Source organism: Lepisosteus platostomus, chromosome 22 (assembly GCF_059453375.1).
Source record: "Lepisosteus platostomus isolate fLepPlt1 chromosome 22, fLepPlt1.hap1, whole genome shotgun sequence".
NCBI lineage: Eukaryota > Metazoa > Chordata > Actinopteri > Semionotiformes > Lepisosteidae > Lepisosteus > Lepisosteus platostomus.
Genome location: NC_142632.1, coordinates 4,836,719 through 4,852,513, shown reverse-complemented (window position 1 = coordinate 4,852,513; position 15,795 = coordinate 4,836,719).

The following is a 15,795-nucleotide window of genomic DNA, read 5'->3' as shown; positions in this document are numbered from 1 at the left end:
TCAGAAGTGCCAACACACTCAGCCCTTACCCCAGTGTACAGAAAGTGTCAAAACGTGTTTTTCAGCTGAAATAAACATGTTTCTGCAAGTTTGGTCAACCCCATGTAAGTTATGGGGCAGTAACATCACACTTTTCAAAACGTGTTTTTCAGCCCGAAATAAACACGTTTTTTCAGACAGCTGAATCTACTTGTAACAGCAAGGCTCAGAAGAGCCAACACACTCAGCCCTTAACCCCAGTGTGCAGAAAGGGTCAAAACATGTTTTTCAGCAGAAATAAACATGTTTCTGTAAGTTTGGTCAACCCCATGTAAGTTATGGGGCAGTAACATCATACTTTTCAAAACGTGTTTTTCAGCCCGAAATAAACGCGTTTTTTCAGACAACTGAATCTACTTGTAACAGCAAGGCTCAGAAGTGCCCACACACTCAACCCTTAACCCCAGTGTGCAGAAAGGGTCAAAACGTGTTTTTCAGCAGAAATAAACATGTTTCTGCAAGTTTGGTCAACCCCATGTAAGTTATGGGGCAGTAACATCACACTTTTCAAAACGTGTTTTTCAGCCCGAAATAAACGCGTTTTTTCAGGCAACTGAATCTCCTTGTAACAGCAAGGCTCAAAAGAGCCCACACACTCAGCCCTTAACCCCAGTGTGCAGAAATTGTCAAAACGTGTTTTTCAGCAGAAATAAACATGTTTCTGCAAGTTTGGTCAACCCCATGTAAGTTATGGGGCAGTAACATCACACTTTTCAAAACGTGTTTTTCAGCCCGAAATAAACACGTTTTTTCAGACAGCTGAATCTACTTGTAACAGCAAGGCTCAGAAGTGCCAACACACTCAGCCCTTAACCCCAGTGTGCAGAGAGGGTCAAAACGTGTTTTTCAGCAGAAATAAACATGTTTCTGCAAGTTTGGTCAACCCCATGTAAGTTATGGGGCAGTAACATCACACTTTTCAAAACGTGTTTTTCAGCCCGAAATAAACGCGTTTTTTCAGACAACTGAATCTACTTGTAACAGCAAGGCTCAGAAATGCCCACACACTCAACCCTTAACCCCAGTGTACAGAAAGTGTCAAAACGTGTTTTTCAGCAGAAATAAACATGTTTCTGCAAGTTTGGTCAACCCCATGTAAGTTATGGGGCAGTAACATCACACTTTTCAAAACGTGTTTTTCAGCCCGAAATAAACACGTTTTTTCAGACAGCTGAATCTACTTGTAACAGCAAGGCTCAGAAGAGCCAACACACTCAGCCCTTAACCCCAGTGTGCAGAAAGGGTCAAAACGTGTTTTTCAGCAGAAATAAACATGTTTCTGTAAGTTTGGTCAACCCCATGTAAGTTATGGGGCAGTAACATCACACTTTTCAAAACGTGTTTTTCAGCCCAAAATAAACGCGTTTTTTCAGGCAAATGAATCTCCTTGTAACAGCAAGGCTCAGAAGAGCCCACACACTCAGCCCTTAACCCCAGTGTACAGAAAGTGTCAAAACGTGTTTTTCAGCAGAAATAAACATGTTTCTGCAAGTTTGGTCAACCCCATGTAAGTTATGGGGCAGTAACATCACACTTTTCAAAACGTGTTTTTCAGCCCGAAATAAACACGTTTTTTCAGACAGCTGAATATACTTGTAACAGCAAGGCTCAGAAGTGCCAACACACTCAGCCCTTAACCCCAGTGTGCAGAAAGGGTCAAAACGTGTTTTTCAGCAGAAATAAACATGTTTCTGCAAGTTTGGTCAACCCCATGTAAGTTATGAGGCAGTAACATCACACTTTTCAAAACGTGTTTTTCAGCCCGAAATAAACACGTTTTTTCAGACAGCTGAATATACTTGTAACAGCAAGGCTCAGAAGTGCCAACACACTCAGCCCTTAACCCCAGTGTGCAGAAAGGGTCAAAACGTGTTTTTCAGCAGAAATAAACATGTTTCTGCAAGTTTGGTCAACCCCATGTAAGTTATGGGGCAGTAACATCACACTTTTCAAAACGTGTTTTTCAGCCCGAAATAAACGCGTTTTTTCAGACAACTGAATCTCCTTGTAACAGCAAGGCTCAGAAGAGCCCACGCACTCAGCCCTTAACCCCAGTGTACAGAAAGTGTCAAAACGTGTTTTTCAGCAGAAATAAACATGTTTCTGCAAGTTTGGTCAACCCCATGTAAGTTATGGGGCAGTAACATCACACTTTTCAAAACGTGTTTTTCAGCCCGAAATAAAAGCGTTTTTTCAGACAACTGAATCTCCTTGTAACAGCAAGGCTCAGAAGAGCCCACACACTCAGCCCTTAACCCCAGTGTACAGAAAGTGTCAAAACGTGTTTTTCAGCAGAAATAAACATGTTTCTGCAAGTTTGGTCAACCCCATGTAAGTTATGGGGCAGTAACATCACACTTTTCAAAACGTGTTTTTCAGCCCGAAATAAACGCGTTTTTTCAGACAACTGAATCTCCTTGTAACAGCAAGGCTCAGAAGAGCCCACACACTCAGCCCTTAACCCCAGTGTACAGAAAGTGTCAAAACGTGTTTTTCAGCAGAAATAAACATGTTTCTGCAAGTTTGGTCAACCCCATGTAAGTTATGGGGCAGTAACATCACACTTTTCAAAACGTGTTTTTCAGCCCGAAATAAACGCGTTTTTTCAGGCAACTGAATCTCCTTGTAACAGCAAGGCTCAGAAGAGCCCACACACTCAGCCCTTAACCCCAGTGTACAGAAGGTGTCAAAACGTGTTTTTCAGCAGAAATAAACATGTTTCTGCAAGTTTGGTCAACCCCATGTAAGTTATGGGGCAGTAACATCACACTTTTCAAAACGTGTTTTTCAGCCCGAAATAAACACGTTTTTTCAGACAGCTGAATCTATTTGTAACAGCAAGGCTCAGAAGTGCCAACACACTCAGCCCTTAACCCCAGTGTGCAGAAAGGGTCAAAACGTGTTTTTCAGCAGAAATAAACATGTTTCTGCAAGTTTGGTCAACCCCATGTAAGTTATGGGGCAGTAACATCACAGTTTTCAAAACGTGTTTTTCAGCCCGAAATAAACGCGTTTTTTCAGACAACTGAATCTACTTGTAACAGCAATGCTCAGAAGTGCCCACACACTCAACCCTTAACCCCAGTGTGCAGAAAGGGTCAAAACGTGTTTTTCAGCAGAAATAAACATGTTTCTGCAAGTTTGGTCAACCCCATGTAAGTTATGGGGCAGTAAAATCACACTTTTCAAAACGTGTTTTTCAGCCCGAAATAAACGCGTTTTTTCAGGCAACTGAATCTCCTTGTAACAGCAAGGCTCAAAAGAGCCCACACACTCAGCCCTTAACCCCAGTGTGCAGAAATTGTCAAAACGTGTTTTTCAGCAGAAATAAACATGTTTCTGCAAGTTTGGTCAACCCCATGTAAGTTATGGGGCAGTAACATCACACTTTTCAAAACGTGTTTTTCAGCCCGAAATAAACACGTTTTTTCAGACAGCTGAATATACTTGTAACAGCAAGGCTCAGAAGTGCCAACACACTCAGCCCTTAACCCCAGTGTGCAGAAAGGGTCAAAACGTGTTTTTCAGCAGAAATAAACATGTTTCTGCAAGTTTGGTCAACCCCATGTAAGTTATGGGGCAGTAACATCACACTTTTCAAAACGTGTTTTTCAGCCCGAAATAAACGCGTTTTTTCAGACAACTGAATCTCCTTGTAACAGCAAGGCTCAGAAGAGCCCACACACTCAGCCCTTAACCCCAGTGTACAGAAAGTGTCAAAACGTGTTTTTCAGCAGAAATAAACATGTTTCTGCAAGTTTGGTCAACCCCATGTAAGTTATGGGGCAGTAACATCACACTTTTCAAAACGTGTTTTTCAGCCCGAAATAAACGCGTTTTTTCAGGCAACTGAATCTCCTTGTAACAGCAAGGCTCAAAAGAGCCCACACACTCAGCCCTTAACCCCAGTGTGCAGAAATTGTCAAAACGTGTTTTTCAGCAGAAATAAACATGTTTCTGCAAGTTTGGTCAACCCCATGTAAGTTATGGGGCAGTAACATCACACTTTTCAAAACGTGTTTTTCAGCCCGAAATAAACACGTTTTTTCAGACAGCTGAATCTACTTGTAACAGCAAGGCTCAGAAGTGCCAACACACTCAGCCCTTAACCCCAGTGTGCAGAAAGGGTCAAAACGTGTTTTTCAGCAGAAATAAACATGTTTCTGCAAGTTTGGTCAACCCCATGTAAGTTATGGGGCAGTAACATCACAGTTTTCAAAACGTGTTTTTCAGCCCGAAATAAACGCGTTTTTTCAGACAACTGAATCTACTTGTAACAGCAATGCTCAGAAGTGCCCACACACTCAACCCTTAACCCCAGTGTGCAGAAAGGGTCAAAACGTGTTTTTCAGCAGAAATAAACATGTTTCTGCAAGTTTGGTCAACCCCATGTAAGTTATGGGGCAGTAAAATCACACTTTTCAAAACGTGTTTTTCAGCCCGAAATAAACGCGTTTTTCAGGCAACTGAATCTCCTTGTAACAGCAAGGCTCAAAAGAGCCCACACACTCAGCCCTTAACCCCAGTGTGCAGAAATTGTCAAAACGTGTTTTTCAGCAGAAATAAACATGTTTCTGCAAGTTTGGTCAACCCCATGTAAGTTATGGGGCAGTAACATCACACTTTTCAAAACGTGTTTTTCAGCCCGAAATAAACACGTTTTTTCAGACAGCTGAATATACTTGTAACAGCAAGGCTCAGAAGTGCCAACACACTCAGCCCTTAACCCCAGTGTGCAGAAAGGGTCAAAACGTGTTTTTCAGCAGAAATAAACATGTTTCTGCAAGTTTGGTCAACCCCATGTAAGTTATGGGGCAGTAACATCACACTTTTCAAAACGTGTTTTTCAGCCCGAAATAAACGCGTTTTTTCAGACAACTGAATCTCCTTGTAACAGCAAGGCTCAGAAGAGCCCACACACTCAGCCCTTAACCCCAGTGTACAGAAAGTGTCAAAACGTGTTTTTCAGCAGAAATAAACATGTTTCTGCAAGTTTGGTCAACCCCATGTAAGTTATGGGGCAGTAACATCACACTTTTCAAAACGTGTTTTTCAGCCCGAAATAAACACGTTTTTTCAGACAGCTGAATCTACTTGTAACAGCAAGGCTCAGAAGAGCCAACACACTCAGCCCTTAACCCCAGTGTGCAGAAAGGGTCAAAACGTGTTTTTCAGCAGAAATAAACATGTTTCTGCAAGTTTGGTCAACCCCATGTAAGTTATGGGGCAGTAACATCACACTTTTCAAAACGTGTTTTTCAGCCCGAAATAAACGCGTTTTTTCAGGCAAATGAATCTCCTTGTAACAGCAAGGCTCAGAAGAGCCCACACACTCAGCCCTTAACCCCAGTGTACAGAAAGTGTCAAAACGTGTTTTTCAGCAGAAATAAACATGTTTCTGCAAGTTTGGTCAACCCCATGTAAGTTATGGGGCAGTAACATCACACTTTTCAAAACGTGTTTTTCAGCCCGAAATAAACACGTTTTTTCAGACAGCTGAATCTACTTGTAACAGCAAGGCTCAGAAGAGCCCACACACTCAACCCTTAACCCCAGTGTACAGAAAGTGTCAAAACGTGTTTTTCAGCAGAAATAAACATGTTTCTGCAAGTTTGGTCAACCCCATGTAAGTTATGGGGCAGTAACATCACACTTTTCAAAACGTGTTTTTCAGCCCGAAATAAACACGTTTTTTCAGACAGCTGAATCTACTTGTAACAGCAAGGCTCAGAAGTGCCAACACACTCAGCCCTTAACCCCAGTGTGCAGAAAGGGTCAAAACGTGTTTTTCAGCCGAAATAAACATGTTTCTGCAAGTTTGGTCAACCCCATGTAAGTTATGGGGCAGTAACATCACAGTTTTCAAAACGTGTTTTTCAGCCCGAAATAAACGCGTTTTTTCAGACAACTGAATCTACTTGTAACAGCAATGCTCAGAAGTGCCCACACACTCAACCCTTAACCCCAGTGTGCAGAAAGGGTCAAAACGTGTTTTTCAGCAGAAATAAACATGTTTCTGCAAGTTTGGTCAACCCCATGTAAGTTATGGGGCAGTAAAATCACACTTTTCAAAACGTGTTTTTCAGCCCGAAATAAACGCGTTTTTCAGGCAACTGAATCTCCTTGTAACAGCAAGGCTCAAAAGAGCCCACACACTCAGCCCTTAACCCCAGTGTGCAGAAATTGTCAAAACGTGTTTTTCAGCAGAAATAAACATGTTTCTGCAAGTTTGGTCAACCCCATGTAAGTTATGGGGCAGTAACATCACACTTTTCAAAACGTGTTTTTCAGCCCGAAATAAACACGTTTTTTCAGACAGCTGAATATACTTGTAACAGCAAGGCTCAGAAGTGCCAACACACTCAGCCCTTAACCCCAGTGTGCAGAAAGGGTCAAAACGTGTTTTTCAGCAGAAATAAACATGTTTCTGCAAGTTTGGTCAACCCCATGTAAGTTATGGGGCAGTAACATCACACTTTTCAAAACGTGTTTTTCAGCCCGAAATAAACGCGTTTTTTCAGACAACTGAATCTCCTTGTAACAGCAAGGCTCAGAAGAGCCCACACACTCAGCCCTTAACCCCAGTGTACAGAAAGTGTCAAAACGTGTTTTTCAGCAGAAATAAACATGTTTCTGCAAGTTTGGTCAACCCCATGTAAGTTATGGGGCAGTAACATCACACTTTTCAAAACGTGTTTTTCAGCCCGAAATAAACACGTTTTTTCAGACAGCTGAATCTACTTGTAACAGCAAGGCTCAGAAGAGCCAACACACTCAGCCCTTAACCCCAGTGTGCAGAAAGGGTCAAAACGTGTTTTTCAGCAGAAATAAACATGTTTCTGCAAGTTTGGTCAACCCCATGTAAGTTATGGGGCAGTAACATCACACTTTTCAAAACGTGTTTTTCAGCCCGAAATAAACGCGTTTTTTCAGGCAAATGAATCTCCTTGTAACAGCAAGGCTCAGAAGAGCCCACACACTCAGCCCTTAACCCCAGTGTACAGAAAGTGTCAAAACGTGTTTTTCAGCAGAAATAAACATGTTTCTGCAAGTTTGGTCAACCCCATGTAAGTTATGGGGCAGTAACATCACACTTTTCAAAACGTGTTTTTCAGCCCGAAATAAACACGTTTTTTCAGACAGCTGAATCTACTTGTAACAGCAAGGCTCAGAAGAGCCCACACACTCAACCCTTAACCCCAGTGTACAGAAAGTGTCAAAACGTGTTTTTCAGCAGAAATAAACATGTTTCTGCAAGTTTGGTCAACCCCATGTAAGTTATGGGGCAGTAACATCACACTTTTCAAAACGTGTTTTTCAGCCCGAAATAAACACGTTTTTTCAGACAGCTGAATCTACTTGTAACAGCAAGGCTCAGAAGTGCCAACACACTCAGCCCTTAACCCCAGTGTGCAGAAAGGGTCAAAACGTGTTTTTCAGCCGAAATAAACATGTTTCTGCAAGTTTGGTCAACCCCATGTAAGTTATGGGGCAGTAACATCACACTTTTCAAAACGTGTTTTTCAGCCCGAAATAAACGCGTTTTTTCAGACAACTGAATCTCCTTGTAACAGCAAGGCTCAGAAGAGCCCACACACTCAGCCCTTAACCCCAGTGTACAGAAAGTGTCAAAACGTGTTTTTCAGCAGAAATAAACATGTTTCTGCAAGTTTGGTCAACCCCATTTAAGTTATGGGGCAGTAACATCACACTTTTCAAAACGTGTTTTTCAGCCCGAAATAAACGCGTTTTTTCAGGCAACTGAATCTCCTTGTAACAGCAAGGCTCAAAAGAGCCCACACACTCAGCCCTTAACCCCAGTGTGCAGAAATTGTCAAAACGTGTTTTTCAGCAGAAATAAACATGTTTCTGCAAGTTTGGTCAACCCCATGTAAGTTATGGGGCAGTAACATCACACTTTTCAAAACGTGTTTTTCAGCCCGAAATAAACACGTTTTTTCAGACAGCTGAATCTACTTGTAACAGCAAGGCTCAGAAGTGCCAACACACTCAGCCCTTAACCCCAGTGTGCAGAAAGGGTCAAAACGTGTTTTTCAGCAGAAATAAACATGTTTCTGCAAGTTTGGTCAACCCCATGTAAGTTATGGGGCAGTAACATCACACTTTTCAAAACGTGTTTTTCAGCCCGAAATAAACACGTTTTTTCAGACAGCTGAATCTACTTGTAACAGCAAGGCTCAGAAGTGCCAACACACTCAGCCCTTAACCCCAGTGTGCAGAAAGGGTCAAAACGTGTTTTTCAGCAGAAATAAACATGTTTCTGCAAGTTTGGTCAACACCATGTAAGTTATGGGGCAGTAACATCACAGTTTTCAAAACGTGTTTTTCAGCCCGAAATAAACGCGTTTTTTCAGACAACTGAATCTCCTTGTAACAGCAATGCTCAGAAGTGCCCACACACTCAACCCTTAACCCCAGTGTGCAGAAAGGGTCAAAACGTGTTTTTCTGCAGAAATAAACATGTTTCTGCAAGTTTTGTCAACCCCATGTAAGTTATGGGGCAGTAACATCACACTTTTCAAAAAGTGTTTTTCAGCCCGAAATAAACACGTTTTTTCAGACAGCTGAATCTACTTGTAACAGCAAGGCTCAGAAGAGCCAACACACTCAGCCCTTAACCCCAGTGTGCAGAAAGGGTCAAAACGTGTTTTTCAGCAGAAATAAACATGTTTCTGCAAGTTTGGTCAACCCCATGTAAGTTATGGGGCAGTAACATCACACTTTTCAAAACGTGTTTTTCAGCCCGAAATAAACGCGTTTTTTCAGGCAACTGAATCTCCTTGTAACAGCAAGGCTCAAAAGAGCCCACACACTCAGCCCTTAACCCCAGTGTGCAGAAATTGTCAAAACGTGTTTTTCAGCAGAAATAAACATGTTTCTGCAGGTTTGGTCAACCCCATGTAAGTTATGGGGCAGTAACATCACACTTTTCAAAACGTGTTTTTCAGCCCGAAATAAACACGTTTTTTCAGACAGCTGAATCTACTTGTAACAGCAAGGCTCAGAAGAGCCAACACACTCAGCCCTTAACCCCAGTGTGCAGAAAGGGTCAAAACATGTTTTTCAGCAGAAATAAACATGTTTCTGTAAGTTTGGTCAACCCCATGTAAGTTATGGGGCAGTAACATCATACTTTTCAAAACGTGTTTTTCAGCCCGAAATAAACGCGTTTTTTCAGACAACTGAATCTACTTGTAACAGCAAGGCTCAGAAGTGCCCACACACTCAACCCTTAACCCCAGTGTGCAGAAAGGGTCAAAACGTGTTTTTCAGCAGAAATAAACATGTTTCTGCAAGTTTGGTCAACCCCATGTAAGTTATGGGGCAGTAACATCACACTTTTCAAAACGTGTTTTTCAGCCCGAAATAAACACGTTTTTTCAGACAGCTGAATCTACTTGTAACAGCAAGGCTCAGAAGTGCCAACACACTCAGCCCTTAACCCCAGTGTGCAGAAAGGGTCAAAACGTGTTTTTCAGCAGAAATAAACATGTTTCTGCAAGTTTGGTCAACCCCATGTAAGTTATGGGGCAATAACATCACACTTTTCAAAACGTGTTTTTCAGCCAGAAATAAACGCGTTTTTTCAGGCAACTGAATCTACTTGTAACAGCAAGGCTCAGAAGTGCCCACACACTCAACCCTTAACCCCAGTGTACAGAAAGTGTCAAAACGTGTTTTTCAGCAGAAATAAAGATGTTTCTGCAAGTTTGGTCAACCCCATGTAAGTTATGGGGCAGTAACATCACACTTTTCAAAACGTGTTTTTCAGCCCGAAATAAACGCGTTTTTTCAGGCAACTGAATCTCCTTGTAACAGCAAGGCTCAAAAGAGCCCACACACTCAGCCCTTAACCCCAGTGTGCAGAAATTGTCAAAACGTGTTTTTCAGCAGAAATAAACATGTTTCTGCAAGTTTGGTCAACCCCATGTAAGTTATGGGGCAGTAACATCACACTTTTCAAAACGTGTTTTTCAGCCCGAAATAAACACGTTTTTTCAGACAGCTGAATCTACTTGTAACAGCAAGGCTCAGAAGTGCCAACACACTCAGCCCTTAACCCCAGTGTGCAGAAAGGGTCAAAACGTGTTTTTCAGCAGAAATAAACATGTTTCTGCAAGTTTGGTCAACCCCATGTAAGTTATGGGGCAGTAACATCACACTTTTCAAAACGTGTTTTTCAGCCCGAAATACGTTTTTTCAGACAGCTGAATCTACTTGTAACAGCAAGGCTCAGAAGAGCCAACACACTCAGCCCTTAACCCCAGTGTGCAGAAAGGGTCAAAACGTGTTTTTCAGCAGAAATAAACATGTTTCTGTAAGTTTGGTCAACCCCATGTAAGTTATGGGGCAGTAACATCACACTTTTCAAAACGTGTTTTTCAGCCCGAAATAAACGCGTTTTTTCAGGCAAATGAATCTCCTTGTAACAGCAAGGCTCAGAAGAGCCCACACACTCAGCCCTTAACCCCAGTGTGCAGAAAGGGCCAAAACGTGTTTTTCAGCAGAAATAAACATGTTTCTGCAAGTTTGGTCAACCCCATGTAAGTTATGAGGCAGTAACATCACACTTTTCAAAACGTGTTTTTCAGCCCGAAATAAACACGTTTTTTTCAGACAGCTGAATATACTTGTAACAGCAAGGCTCAGAAGTGCCAACACACTCAGCCCTTAACCCCAGTGTGCAGAAAGGGTCAAAACGTGTTTTTCAGCAGAAATAAACATGTTTCTGCAAGTTTGGTCAACCCCATGTAAGTTATGAGGCAGTAACATCACACTTTTCAAAACGTGTTTTTCAGCCCGAAATAAACACGTTTTTTCAGACAGCTGAATATACTTGTAACAGCAAGGCTCAGAAGTGCCAACACACTCAGCCCTTAACCCCAGTGTGCAGAAAGGGTCAAAACGTGTTTTTCAGCAGAAATAAACATGTTTCTGCAAGTTTGGTCAACCCCATGTAAGTTATGGGGCAGTAACATCACACTTTTCAAAACGTGTTTTTCAGCCCGAAATAAACGCGTTTTTTCAGACAACTGAATCTCCTTGTAACAGCAAGGCTCAGAAGAGCCCACGCACTCAGCCCTTAACCCCAGTGTACAGAAAGTGTCAAAACGTGTTTTTCAGCAGAAATAAACATGTTTCTGCAAGTTTGGTCAACCCCATGTAAGTTATGGGGCAGTAACATCACACTTTTCAAAACGTGTTTTTCAGCCCGAAATAAAAGCGTTTTTTCAGACAACTGAATCTCCTTGTAACAGCAAGGCTCAGAAGAGCCCACACACTCAGCCCTTAACCCCAGTGTACAGAAAGTGTCAAAACGTGTTTTTCAGCAGAAATAAACATGTTTCTGCAAGTTTGGTCAACCCCATGTAAGTTATGGGGCAGTAACATCACACTTTTCAAAACGTGTTTTTCAGCCCGAAATAAACGCGTTTTTTCAGACAACTGAATCTCCTTGTAACAGCAAGGCTCAGAAGAGCCCACACACTCAGCCCTTAACCCCAGTGTACAGAAAGTGTCAAAACGTGTTTTTCAGCAGAAATAAACATGTTTCTGCAAGTTTGGTCAACCCCATGTAAGTTATGGGGCAGTAACATCACACTTTTCAAAACGTGTTTTTCAGCCCGAAATAAACGCGTTTTTTCAGACAACTGAATCTCCTTGTAACAGCAAGGCTCAGAAGAGCCCACACACTCAGCCCTTAACCCCAGTGTACAGAAAGTGTCAAAACGTGTTTTTCAGCAGAAATAAACATGTTTCTGCAAGTTTGGTCAACCCCATGTAAGTTATGGGGCAGTAACATCACACTTTTCAAAACGTGTTTTTCAGCCCGAAATAAACGCGTTTTTTCAGGCAACTGAATCTCCTTGTAACAGCAAGGCTCAGAAGAGCCCACACACTCAGCCCTTAACCCCAGTGTACAGAAAGGGTCAAAACGTGTTTTTCAGCAGAAATAAACATGTTTCTGCAAGTTTGGTCAACCCCATGTAAGTTATGGGGCAGTAAAATCACACTTTTCAAAACGTGTTTTTCAGCCCGAAATAAACGCGTTTTTTCAGGCAACTGAATCTCCTTGTAACAGCAAGGCTCAGAAGTGCCAACACACTCAGCCCTTAACCCCAGTGTGCAGAAAGGGTCAAAACGTGTTTTTCAGCAGAAATAAACATGTTTCTGCAAGTTTGGTCAACCCCATGTAAGTTATGGGGCAGTAACATCACACTTTTCAAAACGTGTTTTTCAGCCCGAAATAAACGCGATTTTTCAGACAACTGAATCTCCTTGTAACAGCAAGGCTCAGAAGAGCCCACACACTCAGCCCTTAACCCCAGTGTACAGAAAGTGTCAAAACGTGTTTTTCAGCAGAAATAAACATGTTTCTGCAAGTTTGGTCAACCCCATGTAAGTTATGGGGCAGTAACATCACACTTTTCAAAACGTGTTTTTCAGCCCGAAATAAACACGTTTTTTTCAGACAGCTGAATCTACTTGTAACAGCAAGGCTCAGAAGAGCCAACACACTCAGCCCTTAACCCCAGTGTGCAGAAAGGGTCAAAACGTGTTTTTCAGCAGAAATAAACATGTTTCTGCAAGTTTGGTCAACCCCATGTAAGTTATGGGGCAGTAACATCACACTTTTCAAAACGTGTTTTTCAGCCCGAAATAAACGCGTTTTTTCAGGCAACTGAATCTCCTTGTAACAGCAAGGCTCAAAAGAGCCCACACACTCAGCCCTTAACCCCAGTGTGCAGAAATTGTCAAAACGTGTTTTTCAGCAGAAATAAACATGTTTCTGCAAGTTTGGTCAACCCCATGTAAGTTATGGGGCAGTAACATCACACTTTTCAAAACGTGTTTTTCAGCCCGAAATAAACACGTTTTTTCAGACAGCTGAATCTACTTGTAACAGCAAGGCTCAGAAGAGCCAACACACTCAGCCCTTAACCCCAGTGTGCAGAAAGGGTCAAAACATGTTTTTCAGCAGAAATAAACATGTTTCTGTAAGTTTGGTCAACCCCATGTAAGTTATGGGGCAGTAACATCATACTTTTCAAAACGTGTTTTTCAGCCCGAAATAAACGCGTTTTTTCAGACAACTGAATCTACTTGTAACAGCAAGGCTCAGAAGTGCCCACACACTCAACCCATAACCCCAGTGTGCAGAAAGGGTCAAAACGTGTTTTTCAGCAGAAATAAACATGTTTCTGCAAGTTTGGTCAACCCCATGTAAGTTATGGGGCAGTAACATCACACTTTTCAAAACGTGTTTTTCAGCCCGAAATAAACACGTTTTTTCAGACAGCTGAATCTACTTGTAACAGCAAGGCTCAGAAGTGCCAACACACTCAGCCCTTAACCCCAGTGTGCAGAAAGGGTCAAAACGTGTTTTTCAGCAGAAATAAACATTTCTGCAAGTTTGGTCAACCCCATGTAAGTTATGGGGCAATAACATCACACTTTTCAAAACGTGTTTTTCAGCCAGAAATAAACGCGTTTTTTCAGGCAACTGAATCTACTTGTAACAGCAAGGCTCAGAAGTGCCCACACACTCAACCCTTAACCCCAGTGTACAGAAAGTGTCAAAACGTGTTTTTCAGCAGAAATAAACATGTTTCTGCAAGTTTGGTCAACCCCATGCAAGTTATGGGGCAGTAACATCACACTTTTCAAAACGTGTTTTTCAGCCCGAAATAAACGCGTTTTTTCAGGCAACTGAATCTCCTTGTAACAGCAAGGCTCAAAAGAGCCCACACACTCAGCCCTTAACCCCAGTGCGCAGAAATTGTCAAAACGTGTTTTTCAGCAGAAATAAACATGTTTCTGCAAGTTTGGTCAACCCCATGTAAGTTATGGGGCAGTAACATCACACTTTTCAAAACGTGTTTTTCAGCCCGAAATAAACACGTTTTTTCAGACAGCTGAATCTACTTGTAACAGCAAGGCTCAGAAGTGCCAACACACTCAGCCCTTAACCCCAGTGTGCAGAAAGGGTCAAAACGTGTTTTTCAGCAGAAATAAACATGTTTCTGCAAGTTTGGTCAACCCCATGTAAGTTATGGGGCAGTAACATCACACTTTTCAAAACGTGTTTTTCAGCCCGAAATAAACGCGTTTTTTCAGACAACTGAATCTCCTTGTAACAGCAAGGCTCAGAAGAGCCCACACACTCAGCCCTTAACCCCAGTGTACAGAAAGTGTCAAAACGTGTTTTTCAGCTGAAATAAACATGTTTCTGCAAGTTTGGTCAACCCCATGTAAGTTATGGGGCAGTAACATCACACTTTTCAAAACGTGTTTTTCAGCCCGAAATACGTTTTTTCAGACAGCTGAATCACCTTGTAACAGCAAGGCTCAGAAGAGCCAACACACTCAGCCCTTAACCCCAGTGTGCAGAAAGGGTCAAAACGTGTTTTTCAGCAGAAATAAACATGTTTCTGTAAGTTTGGTCAACCCCATGTAAGTTATGGGGCAGTAACATCACACTTTTCAAAACGTGTTTTTCAGCCCGAAATAAACGCGTTTTTTCAGGCAAATGAATCTCCTTGTAACAGCAAGGCTCAGAAGAGCCCACACACTCAGCCCTTAACCCCAGTGTACAGAAAGTGTCAAAACGTGTTTTTCAGCAGAAATAAACATGTTTCTGCAAGTTTGGTCAACCCCATGTAAGTTATGGGGCAGTAACATCACACTTTTCAAAACGTGTTTTTCAGCCCGAAATAAACACGTTTTTTCAGACAGCTGAATATACTTGTAACAGCAAGGCTCAGAAGTGCCAACACACTCAGCCCTTAACCCCAGTGTACAGAAAGTGTCAAAACGTGTTTTTCAGCTGAAATAAACATGTTTCTGCAAGTTTGGTCAACCCCATGTAAGTTATGGGGCAGTAACATCACACTTTTCAAAACGTGTTTTTCAGCCCGAAATACGTTTTTTCAGACAGCTGAATCACCTTGTAACAGCAAGGCTCAGAAGAGCCAACACACTCAGCCCTTAACCCCAGTGTGCAGAAAGGGTCAAAACGTGTTTTTCAGCAGAAATAAACATGTTTCTGTAAGTTTGGTCAACCCCATGTAAGTTATGGGGCAGTAACATCACACTTTTCAAAACGTGTTTTTCAGCCCGAAATAAACGCGTTTTTTCAGGCAAATGAATTTCCTTGTAACAGCAAGGCTCAGAAGAGCCCACACACTCAGCCCTTAACCCCAGTGTACAGAAAGTGTCAAAACGTGTTTTTCAGCAGAAATAAACATGTTTCTGCAAGTTTGGTCAACCCCATGTAAGTTATGGGGCAGTAACATCACACTTTTCAAAACGTGTTTTTCAGCCCGAAATAAACACGTTTTTTCAGACAGCTGAATATACTTGTAACAGCAAGGCTCAGAAGTGCCAACACACTCAGCCCTTAACCCCAGTGTGCAGAAAGGGTCAAAACGTGTTTTTCAGCAGAAATAAACATGTTTCTGCAAGTTTGGTCAACCCCATGTAAGTTATGAGGCAGTAACATCACACTTTTCAAAACGTGTTTTTCAGCCCGAAATAAACACGTTTTTTCAGACAGCTGAATATACTTGTAACAGCAAGGCTCAGAAGTGCCAACACACTCAGCCCTTAACCCCAGTGTGCAGAAAGGGTCAAAACGTGTTTTTCAGCAGAAATAAACATGTTTCTGCAAGTTTGGTCAACCCCATGTAAGTTATGGGGCAGTAACATCACACTTTTCAAAACGTGTTTTTCAGC